This window comes from Adiantum capillus-veneris, chromosome 12 (genome assembly GCF_014529385.1).
Source record: "Adiantum capillus-veneris isolate H3 chromosome 12, ASM1452938v2, whole genome shotgun sequence".
Classification (NCBI taxonomy): Eukaryota; Viridiplantae; Streptophyta; class Polypodiopsida; order Polypodiales; family Pteridaceae; genus Adiantum; species Adiantum capillus-veneris.
This window is the reverse complement of record NC_140942.1, coordinates 18,182,690-18,204,810: the sequence shown is the minus strand read 5'-3', so window position 1 is coordinate 18,204,810 and position 22,121 is coordinate 18,182,690. Positions and strand designations below refer to the sequence as shown.

General features: G+C 43.5%; 1 pseudogene across 1 annotated transcript; it reads left to right on the top strand.

The window, feature by feature from the left end:
- The first annotated feature begins 137 nt into the window (after positions 1–137).
- LOC147445385 (glutamate--tRNA ligase, cytoplasmic-like) lies at positions 138–20,708 on the top strand (annotated as a pseudogene). Its single transcript, XR_015189765.1, has 6 exons — positions 138–365; positions 526–613; positions 16,618–16,771; positions 18,476–19,547; positions 19,629–20,096; positions 20,178–20,708. The product of XR_015189765.1 is annotated as a glutamate--tRNA ligase, cytoplasmic-like (transcript).
- Positions 20,709–22,121: the final 1,413 nt, after the last annotated feature.

Sequence of the window (22,121 nt, the reverse complement as noted above, 5' to 3'; positions counted from 1 at the left end):
GGTTGGTGGTCAAAGTGTGGTTTCGAGCACTTGGTCCTTCAACCCCAACAATAACATTTATAGGTGGTTATATAATATTATAGGGTGTTGACCAAGTCTTTATAGTGATGCGAAAAGCAAAAGTCAAATTGTCTGTATAGAAATGCGATACACATGGAGCATGATGTCAATGACTAGGCCAAGGGTCTTGACATGCCACGCTGTAGGGGCTCGAGCCCACTGACAATGGGAACGTTCGAGCTCCATCATCCTCCTGAGGTGGTTCCACTGGCAGCCATAGCTGCAGCTACTGTGACTGATGTTCCGCTTGCTGCATCTCCATCTCTTGCAATCGCTACGACTCCTTTCCTCCTCTTACCTTCTGGGTGATTACTCTGACGATCCGAGAGAGAGAGAGAGAGAGAGAGAGAGAGAGAGAGAGAGAGAGAGAGAGAGAGCATTTATTGAATCTATCTTGGTGATGCTCTGTAAGCGCATTATGCAGCCAAATTTTAGGGTGTGTTTTGAAGGTTATTGATGCCACAGGGAGAAGCTGCATGGGTTGAACACAATATTGAGGTACTTTGCAAGAGAGGGCAATCTGTATGGCAAAGATTCATTATCTGCAGCTCAGGTTTCTCTCTTTTCATTATGTTATTTTTGAGATCGTTCATGTACTAGACTGTCCAGATCACCTCTTACAGTTTTTTTAGAGATTTAGTTCCGAGTTATATGCTATCGAAATTCGGAACTGGACTCTCTGATCACCTCTTCAAGAAAAGGGAAAAAAGAAAAGGATCTGGACAGTCTACACTTAAGTCAACATTTCCTGCCCTAGAAGATGTGTAACACATAGCTTAGTGAGTCTCATCAAGAATTCGTCCTTGAGGGAAAAGCCAAGCATTGACTTTCAATTTTGTAAATTCTCAAAGATGTCATCAAAGTCTTGACCTTCCGAATACTGTTGTCTCATCCAACCTATGATGGTAAATTGCAGAGAACTGCCACCTGTGATTTGTGGGAAAGAGCATTTGCTACCACGTTCTTCTTTTGTGCTACATACACAATCTGGAAAGGGAATTTAGACCAAGGTTACATCTGTATGTAATGGACAAGATCTGTACGGAGTTAAGAAAAAAGTTGGGCGCAGCATGGCTGTTCATGGTCGGATGGGGCTGGTGTGTATGTGTTTGGGGGGGGGGGCACTTTGTGTTGACCATGCAGATAGAGAGTTTGAGAGAGAGCGTTCTCTGAGTATTTCAAAGAAACACAAAAAGAATTCAAAAGAACAGGGTGAGAGAGTGTTGTAAGGTGTGGGGTTGCGTGGAGAGTCACTGTTCTTATTGTGTAATGGATACATGTCTAGTATGTTTGTGAAAATGTAGATATGGTCCACAATTAGATTTTAAAAAAAACTGTTTGTAACGAATTGTAAGGTGTGGGGTGTGCGTGTGGAGAGTCGTGTAATGGATACATGTCTAGTATGTTCGTGAAAATGTGATATGGTCCACAATTCAGGTTTAAAAAAAACCGGTACATAACAATTTCGTATATCCATACAGAATTACAACGTACGCTTACTTTTTGATCACATACCATACACACACCTTTGCACCTTGATTGGGTCCTCGAATAATAACTTTTCCAATCTTGTGTGTTTCTTAGAGAGGCCTAAGTGAGGAAATATTGGTCAGTATGCTCAATGAATTCTCCACCCAACAAGTAGTTTTTCCAGGAGCGTGATGACTACTAGAACTCTTACGCATAGATTTGTGCAACCCGCTCGGCCTTAGCGAGCAATGTATGACATAGGCTATTAACAAGCATCCTACATGGACTGCTAAGGTAAACGGGATGAACAAAGATTTCTTTCATTTATATTGGGAGAGAGCTCCTGGCAGTACTCTTTGTGCTCTATGGGAAAGAGACGGATATGCATGTATTGATTTGGATAGAGTTTTGGGGATTGCTACGGAGTTCTACTCAGAGTTTTTCATAGCACTATTGGCCACATCAAACATGCTTTGTGCTAGAGAGGAGATTTGGTGTCTGGTCATTCACTGAGTCCTGAGTCACTTCGTTGATGAGCTGTCTGTTGTTGGCCTCTTTTACAGTCAGAGAGATGCATGATGCTCTTGTAGGTATTGTTGTTACTTCTTGTCCATGGGATGATGGCGTCACTACGCAATTTTTCCTTGACTTATTGGGATATCTTTTACTTCCCTCTTCGTCAGGGGTTTTTTGTAGATTTTTGACATTGCTCAAATGCCATCTTCACTTACCTTGTGGCTCATTACACTTATACCAAAGGGGGGGATCGCACATTGCTTCGTCAGTGGCGTCCCATCACTCTCCTCTGTTTTGTGTATAGGATTCTTGCTTGTATGGCTAGTGCTCAACTTCGGCTTTTCTTATCAGATTTTATCCCCATGTGTCTCGAACATGTTTTGTGTAGGACCGATGCATCCTCGACAACATTTTCACATTTTATGAGAGAGTGGAGCAAGCCAGACAGTCAAGATAGCCCTTGGTGATCCTTCTTCCTAACTTTGAGATAGAGTCGATTGGGAGTTTTTGGAGGGCACTTTACATGGGATGGGCTTTCCACCGTGTGAGTGGTGTTTCAGTGTTATTCGATCCAGTAGTAGTGCGGTTGCGATTGGGGGTTTTGTTGGAGAGTCCTCATTGTGATTTGTCACAAAGTGTATGACAGGGTAGTTACCGATGAATCTGCAGGTTGAATTTGGTATGGTGCTGGCTGCACAAGAGGGGAGCCACTCTATAGCTTTGCCACAGATCGCCTAGATTGAGTAAAGTCATTGATTTGTCTTCGAGATTTTTGGGATACCGACAGGCTGGCAGTATTTTGGGGAATGACTGTATGAACATATGTACATTGCATTGGAAATTTCCTTGATTAAACTCAGGATGTGCTCTTTCATGTGTGTGTTGTTAGAGACATGTAGAGAAAGATGAAATGTCTGCAGTGTTTGGTTTGATGAATGAATTGAACTTAGTGCACCTAGACATCTGTTAGAGATCGACGAAATCTAGATGTGATGGCTAAGTGAATGAGAACTGAATAAGAAGTGCATGCTATGTGAATGTACTGTCTTGTGGGGATAGTCATAGGCACATTTTGCTTGATTGGAATGTGAAATGAAAGGATATGAATGTGACAGTAACAAGATTTAGTAGATCAAGACATTTGTTGAAAGATCAGTGCGGTCTGGATGTGATTGCTAAATAGGTTACAATGATCATGATGTGTATCTGAGACCCTCGACAGATATGTGATTGATCTATGGCTGATGTTTTTGTGAAAGTGCTGTATTTGTGGAAGTCTAGTGCATGGAGTCAGTGTCTACTTAAGAAAGTTTCTGTCCATTGGTTGTTTTGTAGGTGTAATTGAGGGCGATTACAATTCTTACAAGAAGGGGGAATGTCTCAAAGTGATGATGTGGCGTACCCAACTGGAAAGAAACGGCCAAGTGGACAAGAGAAAGACCCACAAAGTGTGGCCGTAGAGCCTAAGCAGAAGGGGTTAGAGTTTTTAAAAACCTAACTCTACCCAACTTATGCTTAAAAAGGCAAAAGCTTGAACTCTGAGGTTGAAATCCGTAAATTGCGTAGAGCTGCCACGTGGCACTGTTGTATGGATTTTCGAGATTTGCGTTGGCTGAGTTGACAGTTTCTGCGCAAGGCCTACGGGTCAGAGTTTTTTGCATGTGAGTGCTTTTGAGGCTCTGCTTTTGGGCATTTCTTATAAGTTTATAAGGACTCCTCCGTAGAGCATTTGGACGCAGAGTTTTGGTGAGAGTTGGACTCTTGGGAGTTGTACTTTGCGAAGAGTAATAATAAAGAAATACCGAAAGGGGCGCTAGTCTTGGGGACCAATGCGTCTTGGCTCGGAACTCCGTCGTGCCGTGTAGACTCTCCTCTTCTCTCTCTCTTTCTCTCTCTTCAAGTTGAGCGATTTTGCAATTTGTGTTCGTGTGTTGCTATTGATTTCTCGCTTGGAGTGTCCAAGCTTGTAACAAAGAACTTCTTGAAAAGGGTCTAATTCGGCCGAGTACATCATCGTATTATTCACCAGTGCTTCTAATGTTGAAGAAAGATGGATCATGGAGAATGTGCATTGACTATAGAGCTCTCAATAAAAACACCATCAAGAATAGGTTTCCAATATCGAGGATACTTGATAGACTGTATGGTTCTACGTGTTTATCATTAGATCAAGATCGCTCTTGGAGTAGTATACATTGTACAAGGCTGTGTTCAGGACGTCCTTCGGATTTTACAAGTATTCGGTGATGCCTTTTGGTCTCTGTCATAAAGTGATGACGTGGCTACCGAGGGTAGAAACCCTAAAACTTGCAAACCCTAATTTTTGCCAGAAACCCTAATCTGCAAAACCCCTAATTTTTGGAAACCCTAACCCTAACTGTTGGTTGAAACCCTAAATGTGGCTGAAACCCTAAATTTGGCGACAGAAATGCCACGTGGTAGCAGTACGGACTTCCGGATTGTATGGCGCTGAAAAAAAGCGTTTTGGGTGACACAATTTGGCATGGAAGGGAGAGAAGATAAATAGCTTTATTTTTATAAAACTCTCGTGTGAGAGAGAGAGAATTTTTAGCTTTTGATTTGGAAGCTTTTGGGGCTCTGCTTTTGGGCATCCCTTGTAAACTTTAAATAAGCGGTGAGGGCTCACTCTGCACAACATTTGGACGCAGAGTTTGAGAGTGAAACCCTAACCGCTCTCTTGTACTTTGACATTGATTTAATACGTAAAGAAATACCGAAAGGGGCGCCAGTCTTTGGGGCCAATATCTCTAGGCACGGAACTCCGCCGGGCCAGTGCAAATCTATTGTGATCTGTGAATTGTTTTGAAGTGGTTATTTGGTGATGTTGTGATTGATTCTTGACTTGGAGTGTCCAAGTCTGTTAGAGTGGTATCAGAGCACGGCCAATTTCTCTTCTACGGGAAATCCGATCCCCAATTTTTTTTTCTGCGGCACCAATGGCTTCACGCAAGGATCAGTCGACTCCCTCTGCATCTGGAGATGCGGGCAGGGATCACAACGAAGATTCCGGCAGAGAGTATGGCCTGCCTAGGTCTACTCAGGCGGAGCAACGAGAGATGAAGCGTCGTCAATTGATTGCGATGCAACAAAGATGATGCTCAGTTTTGCGAAGGATCCGAAATGGGCAAGATTTATGAGCGAGACTTCTTTTCAAGAAGTGCATGCGTAGTGGCAGAAAACCACTACACCACCTCCGAAACCCGCTCTCAAGAAACCTTCTAATCACAAGCAATATTCAGAGAAGGAATTAGAAGAGGTGGTTGATGCACGGATTGCTCAGCTTTTTGACGCGCAAAAGAAAGCCAAAAAGCACGGCAAAAAGCAGAAGAAAGGCATTGACTTCCCGGGTTATTTGGGTCGTCAGTCGACATATGACAAAGCAAAGAAACAGAAGAAGCGTGTTCACTTTGAAGGAGTACCTAGTTCTTCTTCTTCTTCTTCTTCTGACAGTTCTTCTAGCTTTTCAGATTCGAGTGAAGAAGACAGAAAAGGCAAAAAGCGAAGCAAGAAACAACGCTTTGGAAAGGGCAAGAAAAAGGCAAAGAAGCCTAAATCTCGCCTAGTGAGACTGACAGTTCTATTGAGGACTCGTCTACAGACAGTTCAGACTCTGATGACGGAAACTTTTATGCGAACATGAAGATTTTTTATAAAGCCAACCAATATGACTTTCTGGAAGATAAAATCAAGAAAGTCCGAGAGTTTAAGGAAGGTGGACAGTCGATCAAATTTGACACTTTTTCAGGATACTCAGATGCTTCGAAGGCTTTGTCTTTTATACAGCAGTTTGACATCGCTTTCGCGGAAGGACGCTACTCAGAGCACTCCAAGATTCGGAGAGCTGCCTCTTAGTTTAAGGGGAATGCTGAAACTTGGTGGTCCATGCTTCTTTTAAACAAGACTGCACCAGTTAAATGGCTGAAATTTAAGAAGCTTTTTATTTCTTCTTGGTTGACGCAAGAGTATGAGCGCGATATACGGGCTGCTTGGAACCATCTTCCGATGACCAAGATAGATACAATAAATGCTTACTGTGAGAGATTCTGGAGCTCTTTTCTGCCCGCCTCTTCATTCAAGAAGATCTCGTTCAGAGAAGAGACTGAGCGGTTCACCTTGGGTCTCCCTACAGAGATCCGAGATCACTGCTTGGAACAGAAGTCAGCTTCTATTCGGGAGTTGATGAGTCATGCGAAGCGGGGCTTTGCCATTCACTCAGGCAGTCTGACCTACCCCACAGATGAGGCTATGACACAACGAGCTGAACAGACTTCTGGGGAATGAAAGTAGAAAGAGAAAGAGCAACCCAGGGAAGAAGGATGCACGACCCAAGCTTACTTCTCAGGAGCGAGCTCGCTTCATCAAGGAGGGGAAGTGCTTTGGATGCGGGGAACATGGACATATCTCCACGAAGTGTCCTAAAACGGCACAGAAAGAACAGAATGATAAGGACGACGACAGGCCTGAGAGTTCAAGAGCAGCTGAGGAACGTGGACGAAAAGGCAAGATGAAAACAAGACTGGTTCCAGATTGTGTGGGTACCGATCCCAACACCATGGACGAGAGTACAAAACTTTGCCGAGCTTGGGGCAAAGTTTGATGGAGGAGCCAAGGCCAACATCATTTCACCGGAATTGGCGGCGCGGCTCGAGATCATTCCCGATGGGATGGGACCACTTGCGGAGGCAGTTCTAGCGGCATCCGCAGGGACGTAGCCATTGCACCTGCCATTGGCAAACTTCGGTTGCATTGTCAGGGGTATTTGGGGCATAAGGACTTTTTCATAATGCCTTTGGAGGGTTGTGATGTTCTCTTAGGGATTCCCTGGTACCACAAGAACAACGCCATGGTCGATTATCGGGCGAGGAAAGCGACATTGACTACAGAGAAGGGCAAAACAATTGTACTTGATATTAAATTGAAGGGCGAGTCTGTCCCTATTGTATCGGCTTCGGCCATTTCTAAATTAATGAAATCCAGTCTGTTTGTTTACTCGATCTTTATGAAAGAATTGAGCGATAAGGATAGGACAAATATGTCTAAACTTGATAAAGAACGCCAAGGTTTTCTCCACTCTCACGCCGATTGCTTCTTAGAGGGCCTACCAGGCCAGTTACCACCTGCTCTTCCTGAAGATCATACCATTGATCTGATACCTGGAAGCACGCCACCGAACCGGCCACCTTACCGTGTAAGCCGAGCACAGAATGAAGAGATTATGAACTAAGTGAAAGACCTCTTGGAAAAGGGTCTTGTCCAGCCTAGTACTTCACCGTATTGCTCTGGAGCGTTGTTGGTTTTGAAGAAAGACGGATCTTGGAGAATGTGGATCGATTATAGAGCTCTCAACAAAATCACCATCAAGAACAGATTTCTGATTGCTAGGATCGAGGATATACTCGACAGGTTACAGGGATCCTTGTGCTTTAGCAGGATTGACTTGAAGAGTGGATATCATCAGATCAGGATCGCGCCGGGAGACGTCTACAAGACAGCTTTTCGGACGACTTTTGGGTTATTTGAGTTTTTGGTGATGCCTTTTGGCTTAACCAATGCTCCTGCGACATTTATCTGGATGATGGACAGGATTTTTCGAGAGTACAGGCTTTTTGTTGGCACTTTCTTTGACGACATCATTGTTTTCTCCAAGAATGAGGCAGAACACAGAGATCATCTGCTTCAGGTCTTTCAGGCATTACGAGACCACAAGTTAGTGATTAATGCAAAGAAAAGTGAATTTTTCCTACCAGAGATACACTTTTTGGGACATATTGTCTCAGCAGTAGGAGTGCAAATGAATCCGGCCAAGATAGAGACTATCCGTGATTGGCCCGACTTGAAGAATGTCCATGAAGTTAGAAGCTTCTTAGGACTGTGTTCGTACTACACGCGGTTCATCGAAAGTTTGCAGAGGTTGCTTCCCCTTTGCATATCTTGACACAGAAAGTAGTCCCTTTCTCGTGGGATCCACAGAGGTGACTGCCTTTCAGACATTGAAAGAGAAATTGACTACGGGACCAGTTTTTACTTTGCCGGACTTGCAGAATTTATTTGAAGTATATTGTGATGCTTGTGGTCGTAGTCTGGGTGCGGTCTTAATGCAAGAAGGCCATGTCATTGCTTACGAGAGCCGATTGTTCTCAAGGCTTGAGATGACAACACAGGTTTATGAGAAAGAGCTTTTGGCGGTTATCCATGCTCTTACTCAGTGGCGGCATTACCTACTCGGAGTGGATTTTACTGTCTTTACAGACCATCAGAGTTTGCGCTACTTCTTGTCACAGAAGCAGCTATCGGATTGTCCATGTGCAGGGACAGAAGAATGTGGTGGTAGATGCTTTGTCTCGGAAGCCGTTGGTTCTGGCTATTTCCGCGATACATCATAGGAGCTTCGAGGATATGGTCGACCAGTATGCCACAGATACAAATTTTGCAGATATTTTCACACGGATACCGGAGGGGAGACAGTAGCAGGATACTCCATTCGGGAAGGCTACTTGATGAGAAAAACCATGTTGTGCGTTACACAGCCGTTGAGGGAAAAGGTTATGACTGAATGGCACTGTCCACCTTTTACGGGTCACCGCGGCATTGCTACCACCATGAAAGGGATAGAGAGATACTTCTTTTGGTCGAGACTCAAAAAGGATGTGGAAGAGTTTGTGCGCAGTTGCTTAGTATGCCAGGAGGTCAAGTTTGATAGGCATAAGTCACAGGGATTGTTACAGCCTTTACCCATACCCACCCACCCTTGGGAAAGTATTGCAATGGATTTCATTACACAGAGTGGTCACGATGGTATCTGGACTGTTATTGATAGAATTTAGCAAACAGGCTCATTTCATCCCAGTGAAGAAAACAGTCAAGCCGGATCACTTAGCGAGACTGTTTGTGCCCAGATCTTCAGATTACATGGCATGCCTGAGACGATTGTCTCCGACAGGGACCCCAGATTTACGAGTTTGTTTTGGAAGGCAATTTGGGAGAACATTGGCACGCGGTTGCAGTTCTCGTCATCGTTCCACCCGCAGACTGATGGGCATTCTGAGATTGCAAATTCAGTGGTTCTAGATTTATTGAAGTCTTATATCTCAGATCAGAAGACTCAATGGGAAAAGTACCTACCTTTGGTGGAATTTTCCTACAATAACACGATACACTCTATGACGGGGAAGGCTCCATTTGAGATTGTTGAAGGTGCTGCGAAGGTTCCACCCTTCCTAAGTACGAAAGTTAAGATCTTTGAAGCGGATGAATATACGCGCGACTTAGATACGGCTGTTGCCAAGGTTCGCGAGACTTTGCAGAAGTCTCAAGAAGGACAAAACAAGCAGCAAATCGCCATCGTCGCGACTTGAAATTGAAGGAGGATGATTGGGTGCTCTTACGTTTTGAGAAGGCACGCCTGAGAAAGAAAAAGGGAAAGGAGAGGCTTTTTCTAAAGCTTAGTATGCGATACTACGGACCTTTCCAGATCACTGAAAAGATAAATGACGTCTCCTTCCGACTGAAACTGCCTGATACTTGGAGGATTCACAATGCATTTCATGTGAGTCTCTTGAAACCTTTTAAAGGTGATGTGCCTGATGCTAGGGAGCCTGATGAGCAACCCGAAGTGGAAGAAAATGAGGAGATCCTTGTTCCTGAACAGATTTTGGCACATAAGGATACGAAGAATAAAGGTAAAGTCCGAAGGCGGTTCTTGGTTAAGTTCAAGAACTATCCTGCATTGGATGCGAAGTGGATGGAGGAGGAAGACCTAGTAGATACTCCTCAGATTGTGAAACTTTACCTCGATGCTTTTGGTTTAGCATAGTCTACTCCAAATGGAACCCAGAATTCAGCTTGGCCAGAGATCTGGTGTAGTGGGATGCACAAGAGGGGAGTCACTCCGCTCCTTTGTCAACAGATGCCTTGATTTAGATACTAGAGTCACTGATGTCTCTTTGAGCTTCAGGGATACTGAAAGCGACAGTATTCTGCTGTATGACTTTATGAAATGGAATTCCTGAATAAGATGTTGATTTGGTCTTGACTTCTTTTAAGTGCAGGAACTGATAGACGAAATGATTGCAGCATTTTGGTCTGATTGATCTCAAATTGACATGGTTGCAATAGGGGTTAGTCAATCGGACATCGATGAGGTCCCGATTGGATCTAGATACGATTGCTAGCTAAATTACCGATAAATCATGGTCTAAGATCCGAATGAATGTTGAATGTCATGTGATGTCTTGTGATGTCGAGTGATGTCTTGTGATGTGACTGTCGATTGGTACGTGTGCTAGATGTGTGTTCCTAGTATGTAGGTACTAACAGTCCGTGTTTGCTAAGATGGTTTATGGCCTTTGTCTGTTTTGCAGGCGTAATCGAGGGCGATTACAATGCTTTCAGGAGGGGGGTATGTCACAAAGTGATGATGTGGCTATCGAGGGCAGAAACCCTTAAACCTGCAAACCCTAATTTATGCCAGAAACCCTAATTTCTGAAAACCCTAACCCTCACTGCTGGCTGAAACCCTAAATGTGGCTGAAATCCTAATTTGGCGAGAGAAATGCCACGTGGCAGCAATACAGACTTCCAGATTTTACGGCGCTGAAAAAAAAGCAGTTTGGGCGACGCAATTTGGCATGGAAGGGAGAGAAGATAAATTGCTTTTTTTTTATTAAACTCTCTTGTGATAGAGAGAGAGAGAGAGAGAGAGAGAGAGAGAGAGAGAGAGAGAGAGAGAGAGAGAGAGAGAGAGAGAGAGAGAGAGAGAGAGAGAGAGAGAGAGAGAGAGAGAGAATTTTTAGCTTTTGATTTGGAAGCTTTTGGGGCTCTGCTTTTTGGCATCCCTTGTAAACTTTAAATAAGCGGTGAGGGCTCACTCTGCGGATCATCTAGACGCAGAGTCTGAGAGTGAAACCCTAACCGCTCTCTTGTACTTTGACATTGATTTAATACATAAAGAAATACCGAAAGGGGCACCAGTCTTTGGGGCCAATATCTCTAGGCATGGAACTCCGCCGGGCAAGTGCAAATCTATTGTGATCTGTGAATTGTTTTGAAGTGGTTATTTGGTGCTGTTGTGATTGAATTTTGACTTGGAATGTCCAAGTTTGTTACAGTCTCACAAATGCTCTCGCAACGTTCAACAAGATGATGGACCAGACTTTTAGGGAGTACAAGCCATTTGTGACGACATCGTCTTCTCCAAGAATGAAGCAGATCGGAACCAAAAGGAGTAAAGTGGACACATGGCAGTAGGAGAGCAACGTGCAGGGTACACACACTCTCCAGAAGCCTCATCCATGAGGGGACGCCCATTTTTGAGTGGGCGTTGAATTTTGGAGCTCATAAGTGCCTACAATGTGTGCTGATGAAGGTGATCACAATTTTAATGGAAAGCTTACTTTCTCCCTTGTCTCATGTAGCGCGACGATTTGCTCTCGTGCATCTCTCTCCCCCCTTTTGCTCATATGGTAACGCCCCACTAGTTGGGCTTCTTAGATGACCATGTACAGGCCTTGTCTGAAAATTGTTTGCCGTGGGACCCTCTCTTGTTGCCATTAAAGCCATCGGAATTTCCTTTTAATAGGAACCGGATTAGCTAATTGCTAATTCCCCACAGGTCTGAACAGTTTCACCACAAAGGATTGTGAAACGGTGAGTTTTCTCGAGTGAAAGCTCGTTCGATTCAAAGGGAAATTGTCCCATTGCGTGTCAGAGCACGTGAGACACGTGCAGACGTGTTCACTCCGCTCAAAACGATCCAAAACAGAAAATTGCTTGCTTTTTTTTTTTTTGCAGGTTTAGGGTTTCACACCTAAACTACTAGTTTAGGTGCGAAATTGCTAATCCCCCATAGGTACGCACAGTTTCATCACAGAGGATTGTGAAAATGGAGAGTTTTCTCAAGTGAAAGCTTGTCCGATTCAAAGGGAAATTGTCTCATTGCGTGTGGGAGCACCTGAGACACCTGTAGATGTGTTCGCTCCGCTCAAAACGATCCAAAACAAAAAATTGCTTGCTATGTTTTTCTACAGGTTTAGGGTTTTGCACCTAAACTGCAAGAGATCACCGGGGGAGCGTCGGGACGTGCGTGCAGGGTTTTGGGCATCCGACAGTGACAAAACGGAGAATTACAGCACGTTGAAATCAACCCGCAGCACCAAAAAGCTTCCAAAAAGCAAGGGAAAGTGTCCTTGACGTGTACTTTTGACAATATGTTGGTGAAATTGGGTAAAAAAGGTGCCATTACAGCCATGGACAGGTTTGGACAGCTTGGTGAGAGTTAGGTGAAAGTGTTCAGATTGTCTATTTGCAATAAGAATAAAGAAATATTGAAAGGGGTGCCAGTCTTTGGGGCCTGTAGGGTGTCGCTGTCTGCTTGGAAGCACTCTAGCTGCTAAGCCGTGTTTTTGTTTGAAGTGTAAATTACAATCATAAGTTTATTCGTGGAGTTTCTTTGTGTCGTAAAGTTCAAGTAAAGATTTTAGTGAAAGCTAAAGTCTACCGCCCTCTAGCGAGTCTATGGGCCGATTTCAGAGGCAAAGCTTAGTATGCAATACTATGGACCCTTCCAGGTACAAGGAACGATGTATCCTTCCGATTGAAGTGACAGATACTAGGAAGATTCACAATGCCATTCCATGTGAGTGTATTGAGACCTTTGAGACCTTTCAAAGGTCAAGTGCCAGTGGACAAGGAGTCTTTCGGCTGTTTTGATCAAGGAGTTAGCTTCTCCTTTCTGCTCTTTTGATCAAAGAGTTAGCTTCTCCTTTCGTCCAGATCGGAATTCTTGATATTCCGACGTAGTAAAATTAGCCATCACACCCAGACCATAGTGATCTTCCACGGGTGTCTTGATGCACTAAAATTACATACCCAGGCAATCTCATCCAATTAGGAATATTTAGTAGTTGGCACATCACAATGCAACACAAATGCTCACATATGCATGTACAAGACATAGAAACACAAAGCCGCCGATGAACACTCCTCCCGCATAACCTAACAAGGTCCGGGCCGGGAGATATTCAACGACTCCCTCATCACTCCTTCCGCATAACTTAAAAAGGTCCAGGTCGGGAGATATAGAGGCCTTTTACAACCAAACGCCCCCCCAGACCGCAGCCTGCGTCGTTTGGAGGTGCTTAGAGTAACCATTGCTCATACTTCTTAATACTTCTCCCGCATAACCATCCAAGTGAGGGTCGGGAGTCACAATGTCACGAGGACGTGGCAACTGCTAACCTTAGTTGTTGGTTTCTTTGCAATGATTTTTGATTAATTTTTGAGACCCTCTTTTTGACGTTGCAAATGGTCGGACATTGTATGGCCAATGTGAACGGTAGTTTCACCCGAAGACGGGAAGTTGGTCGGCGTTGGAACTCGTAAAGTAAAAGGATGTCTAGGCTCAGTTCAAGATCATGTAGGTCCCTTCGTTACACTTAGCAAGTTGGTGGATACTTTTGGATGCAGTCCCAATGAGGATAGATGGTCAGATGACCAATGGGAGCCCAACGGAAGCATCTCTTAAAAATTAGGGAACTGCTATTTTGGGCCGTGAAATCTGTTCGCGTATCAGTTGAGAGATTTTTAAGCGGGAAGCCCAATGCGGGGAAATTGTATGTATGAGTGCCAAGTGGCACTTTTTGGCCAATTTACCAAGTCTGGGAGAAGAGAACTCGTAACTGACTTTTTGGAGCAGTTTTGGAGGCTGTTAACTCTGATTTTCGGCCATTTCTCTAAATTTTTGAGCTTCCCATGATTTTACCTAGGACCAAGGAGCTCATTTTTAGCATTGGAAGGCATCAGATGCGTGTTTACAAGGCTGTTTTGCTGAGTTTTCAGCGATATGCAGGTTTTCAGCCATGGAAATCTTTTCCTTTTTGCATCTATTTGTTCACAGATGCATTACAGGTCAAGTGCAGCAGAGGGGGCGCTCGGATTATGCTGGGGGGATGCTTCATTGAGAACCTATCTCACAGGTTAAGAGCTATGGAGTGCTTGCTTTCCTCTCTATGTACAGTGTGGTGCTAGGAGTGATGACCTGCACACTACACACTGCTCTCTCTCTCCCCTACGTGCAGTTATGTGATGCCCTACAAGAGGGCTCTTCATTTGACTGATGTATAGCTGTGTGGTTTCATGCTTTTGTGTTGAGGCAAAGCCTCCTTGAGCAGGAACAAGGGTAGCTAGCTGCTACTCCAAAGCAGGCACCGGTGAGGGTCATAACCTCACCGTACAGGTGCGTTTTCAGCGCTGTGTACGCGTTGTAAATTGACTGTTTTTCAGCCATACGGACACCAAAACCATTGGGAATAGTGCCCCACAGGCAGAGGACAATTAGGGGACTGTTTGGGGCTGAAAACAAGGCAAAAACCAGTAAATACAGCGTGCTGAATTTACTGTTTTTGGGCAGGAATCAGAGGGTTTATGCCAGTGGAAGTGAGTTCCAGCAGGGGAATCGGTTTTGCGCAAGTTTTGGGGCTGTTATGTTGCCGAAATTTGGCCAAATCAAGTGGTATCTAGTTGGATATAGACAAAGGATTCCCAGGACTCTACTTTGTAAATTAACCCTCTCAAAGTATAAAGAAATACCGAAAGGGGCGCCAATTTTGGGGCCTACAGGTTGTCGGCGTCTGCTCGGAGCATTCTAGCTTCCGAGCCGTGTGTGTATTCAAGTGTTAATTCCCGTCGCAGGTTTCCTTCGCAAAGTGCTTTGTGTGTGTGTCTAAAGTAAAGAATTTCGGGTGAAAGCCAATGCCTACCGCCCCACGGGCCGGTTTCAAGGTTCCATTGCCGGGATATCAATCACTTTTTCCTCAAAGAGTGTGCCTCGGTTGTTTTGGGTAAAGACACAGAGTGCAGGAACGCGGGATTACACTATGGCCGACAAAGGGAAGGGCATTATGGAAGAGGGTTCCTCTTCACAGGACAGATAAGAAATTCTGCACGTTCGCCCTGCCAAAAGGTGGTCAAATTAGGGTTGATTTTCTGCTGCGTTTTAGGGTTTGCAAGTATGAACCAAGATGAGATAGGGAGAGGTCTCACGTTGGTAGACTGGCCACTAGATCTCCTGCGGGAGTGATGTGGGTCTACCAGGTTACACGCTGCTTGCCGATTCTCTGAGGCGATTGCTTGGATTCTTCGACGCATCGGTAAATCATCTTGAAATTTGAGCTTACTTGGTTGTGGGTGGTACGTCACAGGTTGTGGAATTATGCTCGTTTGCAGAGGCAAGAGCCTCTTGCATAGGTAAAAAGTTAAGGGACAGGTTGCAAGATGCTATGTGGTGAAGTTCAAGAACTATCCACCTATGGATGGAAAGTGGATGGAAGAGCATGAACTGTTAGAGTCACCACATGTATTGCAGCTTTACCTTGAGGCCTTTGGGTTACAGCCTAAGTATGCCCCAACCCAATGTCTGCAAAGGAGGGGTAATGATAGAGCTAGCACATCAAATGTACTCATGGATTCAGTGCAACAGCAGTGTACGGTTTGACAAAAGTATGAAGGTCTCATTAAGTCATTTGTACATATGTTTTGACAGTCTTTCTTGCAGGTACATGCGATGATAAAAGGGTGCTTACCACACAAGATCATCTATGGCATGTATTTATGGTATGCAATCGAGGACGTTTGCGATTTCAAGAGGGGGGTATGTCACGAGGGCGTGGCAATTGCTAACCTTAGTTGTTAGTTTCTTTCCAATAATTTTTGATTAATTTTTGAGACCCTCTTTTTGAAGTTGCAAATGGTCGGACATTGCATGGCCAATGTGAACGGTAGTTTCACCCGCAGACGGGAAGTCGGTCGACACTGGAACTCGTAAAGTAAAAGGATGTCTAGGCTCAGTTCAAGATCATGTAGGTCCCCCCGTCGCACTTAGCAAGTTGGTGGATACTAGGAAGTGAACTCAATAAAGGCATAAAATCAAGGTATGGATCACCAACAGAAAGTATCCGACAGTTGGGCCACATTGCACTTTTGGATGCCTAGAGAGAGACCAGTAAAATTCAGGTTGAGAGAATCAGCACCCACTTGAGAGAGAAGGGAGAATTAGAGAGAGGAAGTTAGATAGTCTGTGGCTAGGGATCCTTGCTATGATTAAGAGATTGGCATGGACCACCTTTCTAGGAAGAGAGAGTTTGTGACTGGCCGGAAATATTGAGTGATTAGTAGCTTCTCCGGTCTAGACCTAGAGACTCTAACCCTAAAAAATCATCACAGTGGACATGGAAACATTGTTATTTCTTTAAGGTTTTTGATGATTAGGGATACCTCTAAGAATAGTTTAAGTACTTGCTGGTGTCTCAACCTTGAGGTGCTTGTTTCATTGTTGTCAGCAAGGTTAATTTTCTTGTGCTGAGCCAATAAGCTGCACTTTCCTTAAAGATGAAATTGGAATTTTCTTGGATTCATCTTTGTCTACATATACGCAGTATATGTAAGCACGAACGTGCTTGTTTCCATGCAATGTGGGTGTGGGGTAAGGGCCAAATATTGCTCAGATGCAATAGGACTATTGCTTATTTTTGAGATAGCTTTTTTCATGATTGTCAGGTGGATGAATGGATTGAGTATGCTCCATCCCTCTCTATTGGAGCAGCTTTTGAGAAAGTTTGTTTACACATTGACTCGTACCTGGAAACCCGTACATTTTTGGTCGGCAATTCACCCACTGTTGCAGATATTGCCATCTTGGCAGGCCTTGCTGGTAAAAAGGTCAACCTTTGGAACCAATGTTCTGTACTAATAGTTTTGTAGTTTGCATCCAAGGTATTGTGGCCTTATGTGGTTGGATGTGAAGTATCTTGGTAGCTGATTGGATAATGCGTATTGTTAAAAGTGAAATTACGAGAGAAAAGAGTATAGTGACTGGGAATCTGATGGTCCAGGTAAAAGGTGCATGGATTAAATTCTACTTGCTAAAGTACCATAGAGATCATTCTAATTGGTGTTACAGGATGCATAGAACTCACTCTGACCCATCTACTGGTTGCATGGCAGCTTAGTCTCATTTCATCCCTAAAAATGAGGGAAATGTGAATCAAGCAAGCAACAGAGGTCTGTCAGAGCTGTCAAGACTTATGTTTTTTCTAGATGCCGTACAGGGTACTAGTGGTATCGATTGAAGAGCTGTTTCGTGAGATTAATGGGATGTGTTTGACACACAGGATGTGTCAAGAAGGACTGGATTTGTTACTTTTTTTACAGACATGAGCGGCCAACTCAGGCGGTTTAAAGCCATTGTTCTTTCCAAATAGCAGCCATGTAACAGGATTGGGTGAGGGCCACAACCTATTGGTCAAGAGCTCATCCTCATAATCACCATGATGGAAGCGTTCACGGAAGAGAAGATTTTTCTCTTTCGGTGGATCAATAATGGAAGAGGAAATTGCTTGAGAGAAAAGCAGCCCCTGACATTCCACATAAACCAAGTGAGCATAGGGGTCATGAGAATCAAAGGGACTGAAAACAACTTTCAGGGTAAGAAGCACCATGATGTTTCTTTATGAAATAGAAATTGGGTGTTAATGACCTATGCAAAGACGGACGACTCTGAGGTTCACACAAAATACCTGTTTTCAAACTGATTCTAGAACTAAAGTTAATGACTGGAGCTAAAAGGGGGAAAGGGGGGGTGTTTAATAGTTTGGAGTATACAATAACCGGGAGAAGATAATGCAGTGTAATATAAAGGATGGATCTGCATGACTAGGGGATTAGAATGCAAGCTATATGCGTTGGGTGTACAAGTATGGTGTGCTATAATCTGGCTAGCACTGTCTGGTACCATAGTGAGGGTGTAGAATGGTATATATCAATTGGGGTGTGTGTGAAGAGCTCCCTAAAGATTATGCTTGGACCTGAGTGGAGCTGAGCCTTTAAGCAAGGGATTCACACCAAGATGGCTTTTCTGCAGTCATGGTTATAACAACATAACCATCGGTGGCCTCATGAATTGTTCTTTGACTGCAGACATCCACCTCTGATTTTGTCAAGGATGAGCAAATGCATTTCGGAAAGCTTGAACATACAGATTTTGAAGCAAATTTTTCATTGCTTCTTTTAGAGCCAATCGGTTATCAAAACTTGGGATTTTTACACTTTTGTAGCTGGCGCACTCACATGAGTGATCCCCAAACACAAGATGAACATGAAATGCTTGACCTAGCTCAGGCATATCCACATTCTCATTTCATCTTTCACATATCTAAGAGAGAACCAGGCTCTTTGGTGTGCTTGCAGTCAACTGGAAATAACATGCCCCAGGGACTTGAGCTACCTGGATTTCACGTGTTTTCACATGTTGAATTTCTTCTTATACGATCTGTCAAAGTTAGGCAGGCATGTTTTAAGTATTCTAGCAGGGCTTTTGTCTGCACATCTCAAATTCTAAGATTTCTTTCTACCACAGGTGCTGGTCAGAGGTGGGAGAGTCTTAGGAAGTCTGCGAAGTTTTCTCATCTAGTGCGTTTGAATAATTCCTTACTGAATACCTACCAGGCACTGACGAATGCTTTTGCTAAGCATGTTGTGAAGAAAGACTCTAGTAGGGCGGATGCGAACTTGAATAAGGACGGAGCAAAAGCTATAGAAAAAGTGGAGGGATCCTTTGAGATTGACCTCCCAGATGCAGAAATGGGAAAAGTTTGCACTAGGTTTCCTCCTGAGCCAAGTGGTTACTTGCACATTGGTCATGCAAAGGCTGCTCTTCTAAATCAGTATTTTGCTAATAAGTACCAAGGTCGACTTATTGTCCGGTTTGATGATACAAATCCAGCAAAAGAGAACAATGAATTTGTTGAGAGTATCCTTGCAGATCTTGATATCTTGGGGGTTAAAGGTGATGTAGTCTCATACACTTCTGATTATTTTCCAGATTTATTACAACTGGCAGAGAAGCTAATGCGAGAAGGCAAAGCTTATGTAGATGACACTCCTTGGAAGCAGATGAAAAACGAGAGAGGGGATGGTATTGAATCCAAATGAAGAAATCAGACGGTAGAACTGAATCTTGCTCTGTGGAAGGAAATGATTGATGGCACAGAAAGAGGATTGCAATGTTGTCTGCGTGGGAAGTTGGATATGCAAGCTGTAAATAAATCTCTGCGTGACCCTATTACAGGTGCAATCCCATTGCTCATCACAGGGTAGGGGATAAATACAAGGTGTACCCTACTTATGATTTTGCATGCCCATATGTGGATAGTATTGAAGTAGTGACACATGCTCTGCGGTCTAGTGAGTATCGCGATCGTCAGGATCAATATTATAGAGTGCTGCAGGACATGGGGTTGCGTAAAGTGCACGTCTGGGATTTTAGCCGATTGAATATGACCTACACACCATTGAGTAGAAGGATTTTGCGGTGGTTTGTAGACAATGGAAAAGTTGAGGGCTGGGATGATCCCAGATTTCCTACCGTGCGAGGTATTTTAAGAAGAGGGCTGACCGTCGAAGCATTGAAGCAATTCATACTGTCCCAGGTTACCTCTTTTCTTTTTCCTAGTTTATGACTCAGCATGTTTGTGTGTCTTAATGTTGAAAACGTCCATGCCCTGTTTTAGGGAGCTTCAAAGAACTTGAACCTCATGGAGTGGGATAAACTCTGGACTATAAACAAGAAGATTGTTGATCCTGTATGCCCACGTCATACTGCTATTGTGAAAGAGGGACGGGTGCTTTTCTCACTGAAAGATGGCCCTGATCAAGCATTTATACGGATCATTCCACGACATAAGAAGTGGGAAGCGGCAGGGAAAAAGGCTACAACATTTACCAAACAGATTTGGCTGGAAGCTGCTGATGCAGCAGCTGTGGCAGAAGGAGAAGAAGTGACACTCATGGACTGGGGCAATGCCGTTGTCGAAACAGTGGAGAGAGATGGAAGTGGAAATGTGGTTGGTTTGGAGGGCAGGCTGCATTTAGAGGGCTCTGTAAAGACAAGCAAATTGAAGTTGACATGGTTACCTGATTTTGCAGAGCTTGTAAATCTTGCTTTGATCGATTTGGATCACCTTATCACCAAGAAAAAGGTGGAACACTTGTCTTTCTCACCGTTGCTTCTTTCTAGCAACTTAGCAGTTGCATGTATCTAATATTAGGCTTCTTTTCAGCTAGACAAAAAAGATGTTGATGATTTAATTTCATTTCTCAACCCAACAACCCGATGGGAAATCCAGGCTCTTGGTGATGCAAATATGAGGAACCTCAAACGTGGTGAGATTATTCAGCTAGAGAGAAAGGGTTACTTCGTATGTGACTCGCCCTACATAAGGCCATCGAAGCCAATTGCACTCATTGCTATTCCAGATGGAAGGCAACGGCCAACCCCAGAACACTTACCTCAAAAGTAATGTTTTGGCTACAAGCACATGCGTATTGATCTTGTCTTGCATGAAATTTATATTGCTGAGGACTACAGTTTTGGGTGCCATGAATTCCTCATAGAAATTACACCATTAATTTGAAATTTGAAAACAACAACCATTCCAAGGCAAATTCTATGACGGTTAAGTAGGACTCTCTGCTGCAATTTTTAAAATTTTGAGGTATGAATAAGCTTTTAATGTGCTGTTTCACAATGCCAGCTTGGACATGGTTTATAGGAAGGCTTAGAGAAGGTCATTTTTTCTCTCAAGGTTTCCTTTCAGTTGGTCATAACAATCATTGGCAGAGTCAACCATTTGCTTATTTTGCAAGAGACCAATATGGGCTCTTTGCGTCTCTTATGACGCAGTTAAATCTTTCTGATTTGTTTGAGACAAAAAATAATTTAAAGAAGGCTAATGAGCAAGCATTAGTCTCAATGAGGTATTGACGGTTTTGTAATTTAAATAAAGAAATTGATATTTGGAAAGGAAAGGTGAGTTATGGTTTTGAGCTGATGCCCAGCTGGGGACCAACACTGTCCAAATTAACAGTACAAAAGGTCTACTCTTTACAACTTCAAAGGTAAATGCAGAAATACGAAGTAGAGGTTATTGACAATTGAATATTGTAAGCCAGTCATTGTGATTGGGCGAGCAGCTAAGGTGGTCAGTTTTGATTATTTTGCCAAAAGCCTTTTACCAAAGTGGTTTACAGGTATCATTCAATGTGAGAGTTGAATGTAATCTAATGGAGAAGCAGTAAAATTGAGTTGGAACCTTACACACGTTGAGTTCCTAAACTGTGTTGGTGGTTGTCTATGGCTTTGCATTTTTTTGATGTATCTCAACCCCGATTTTATCAGGGACTGCATTGCATGCTGGTTTATACCAAATTTGGTATATTCAAAGGATAGTTCAGATGCTCAAAACGACCAGGCTTCTTATTCTGTTACAAACGAGAGGTGTAGATCCATCACTTTCATCCTAAGGGAGAAGTTACAACATTGTGCAAGGAACAGCTCCTTTTTTGTTTTTTTTTTTTGGTTTTTTTTGCGCTGTTTTTGGTTTTTTCGTCGGGGAGGTGATATCATTACTCAAGGCTTGCACCTCTTTAGTCCTTGTCGACTGCGGGAGTGCCTTCTCTTCCTCAAGAAACTCATCGACTTCTTCTAAATTAGACAACAAGGCAAACTTGTTGCCTCGGGTCTTCTTCTTGGGACGTTTGTGGAGAGAAGAGGGTTTAAGTGCGGAGGGCAGATTGACATGCTTGGCTGGGACCCTCTTCTCATGCTCTTATGATGGTGTAGGAGTTGGGTTACCTAGTTCGTTGGGGAGGTGGTATCATTATTCAAGACTGGAATTGGAGCTGATCTCTTGAGACAGCTAATTCCAGTGTTGGAAGATTTCAGTTATTAGTGTAGGAAGATTTTAGACAGCAAACTGGACAGGAATCAGAGACTAAACTGGAATTTGGATACTGAAATAAGAATCAGACTTATGTATTGAAATAAGGTTCAGATTTAGATTCAGAAGACTGGTCGAGAAGTCAGTATAACTGGAATATATGCCATGATTGGGATTACAGATCAAGATTATAGCGAATATAATTTCCAGAAAGAAAGTACAGTCGACAACACTGCCAATGATCCTCAAGTACAAGTATAGCCAAAGCGCTAACCCAAATGATAA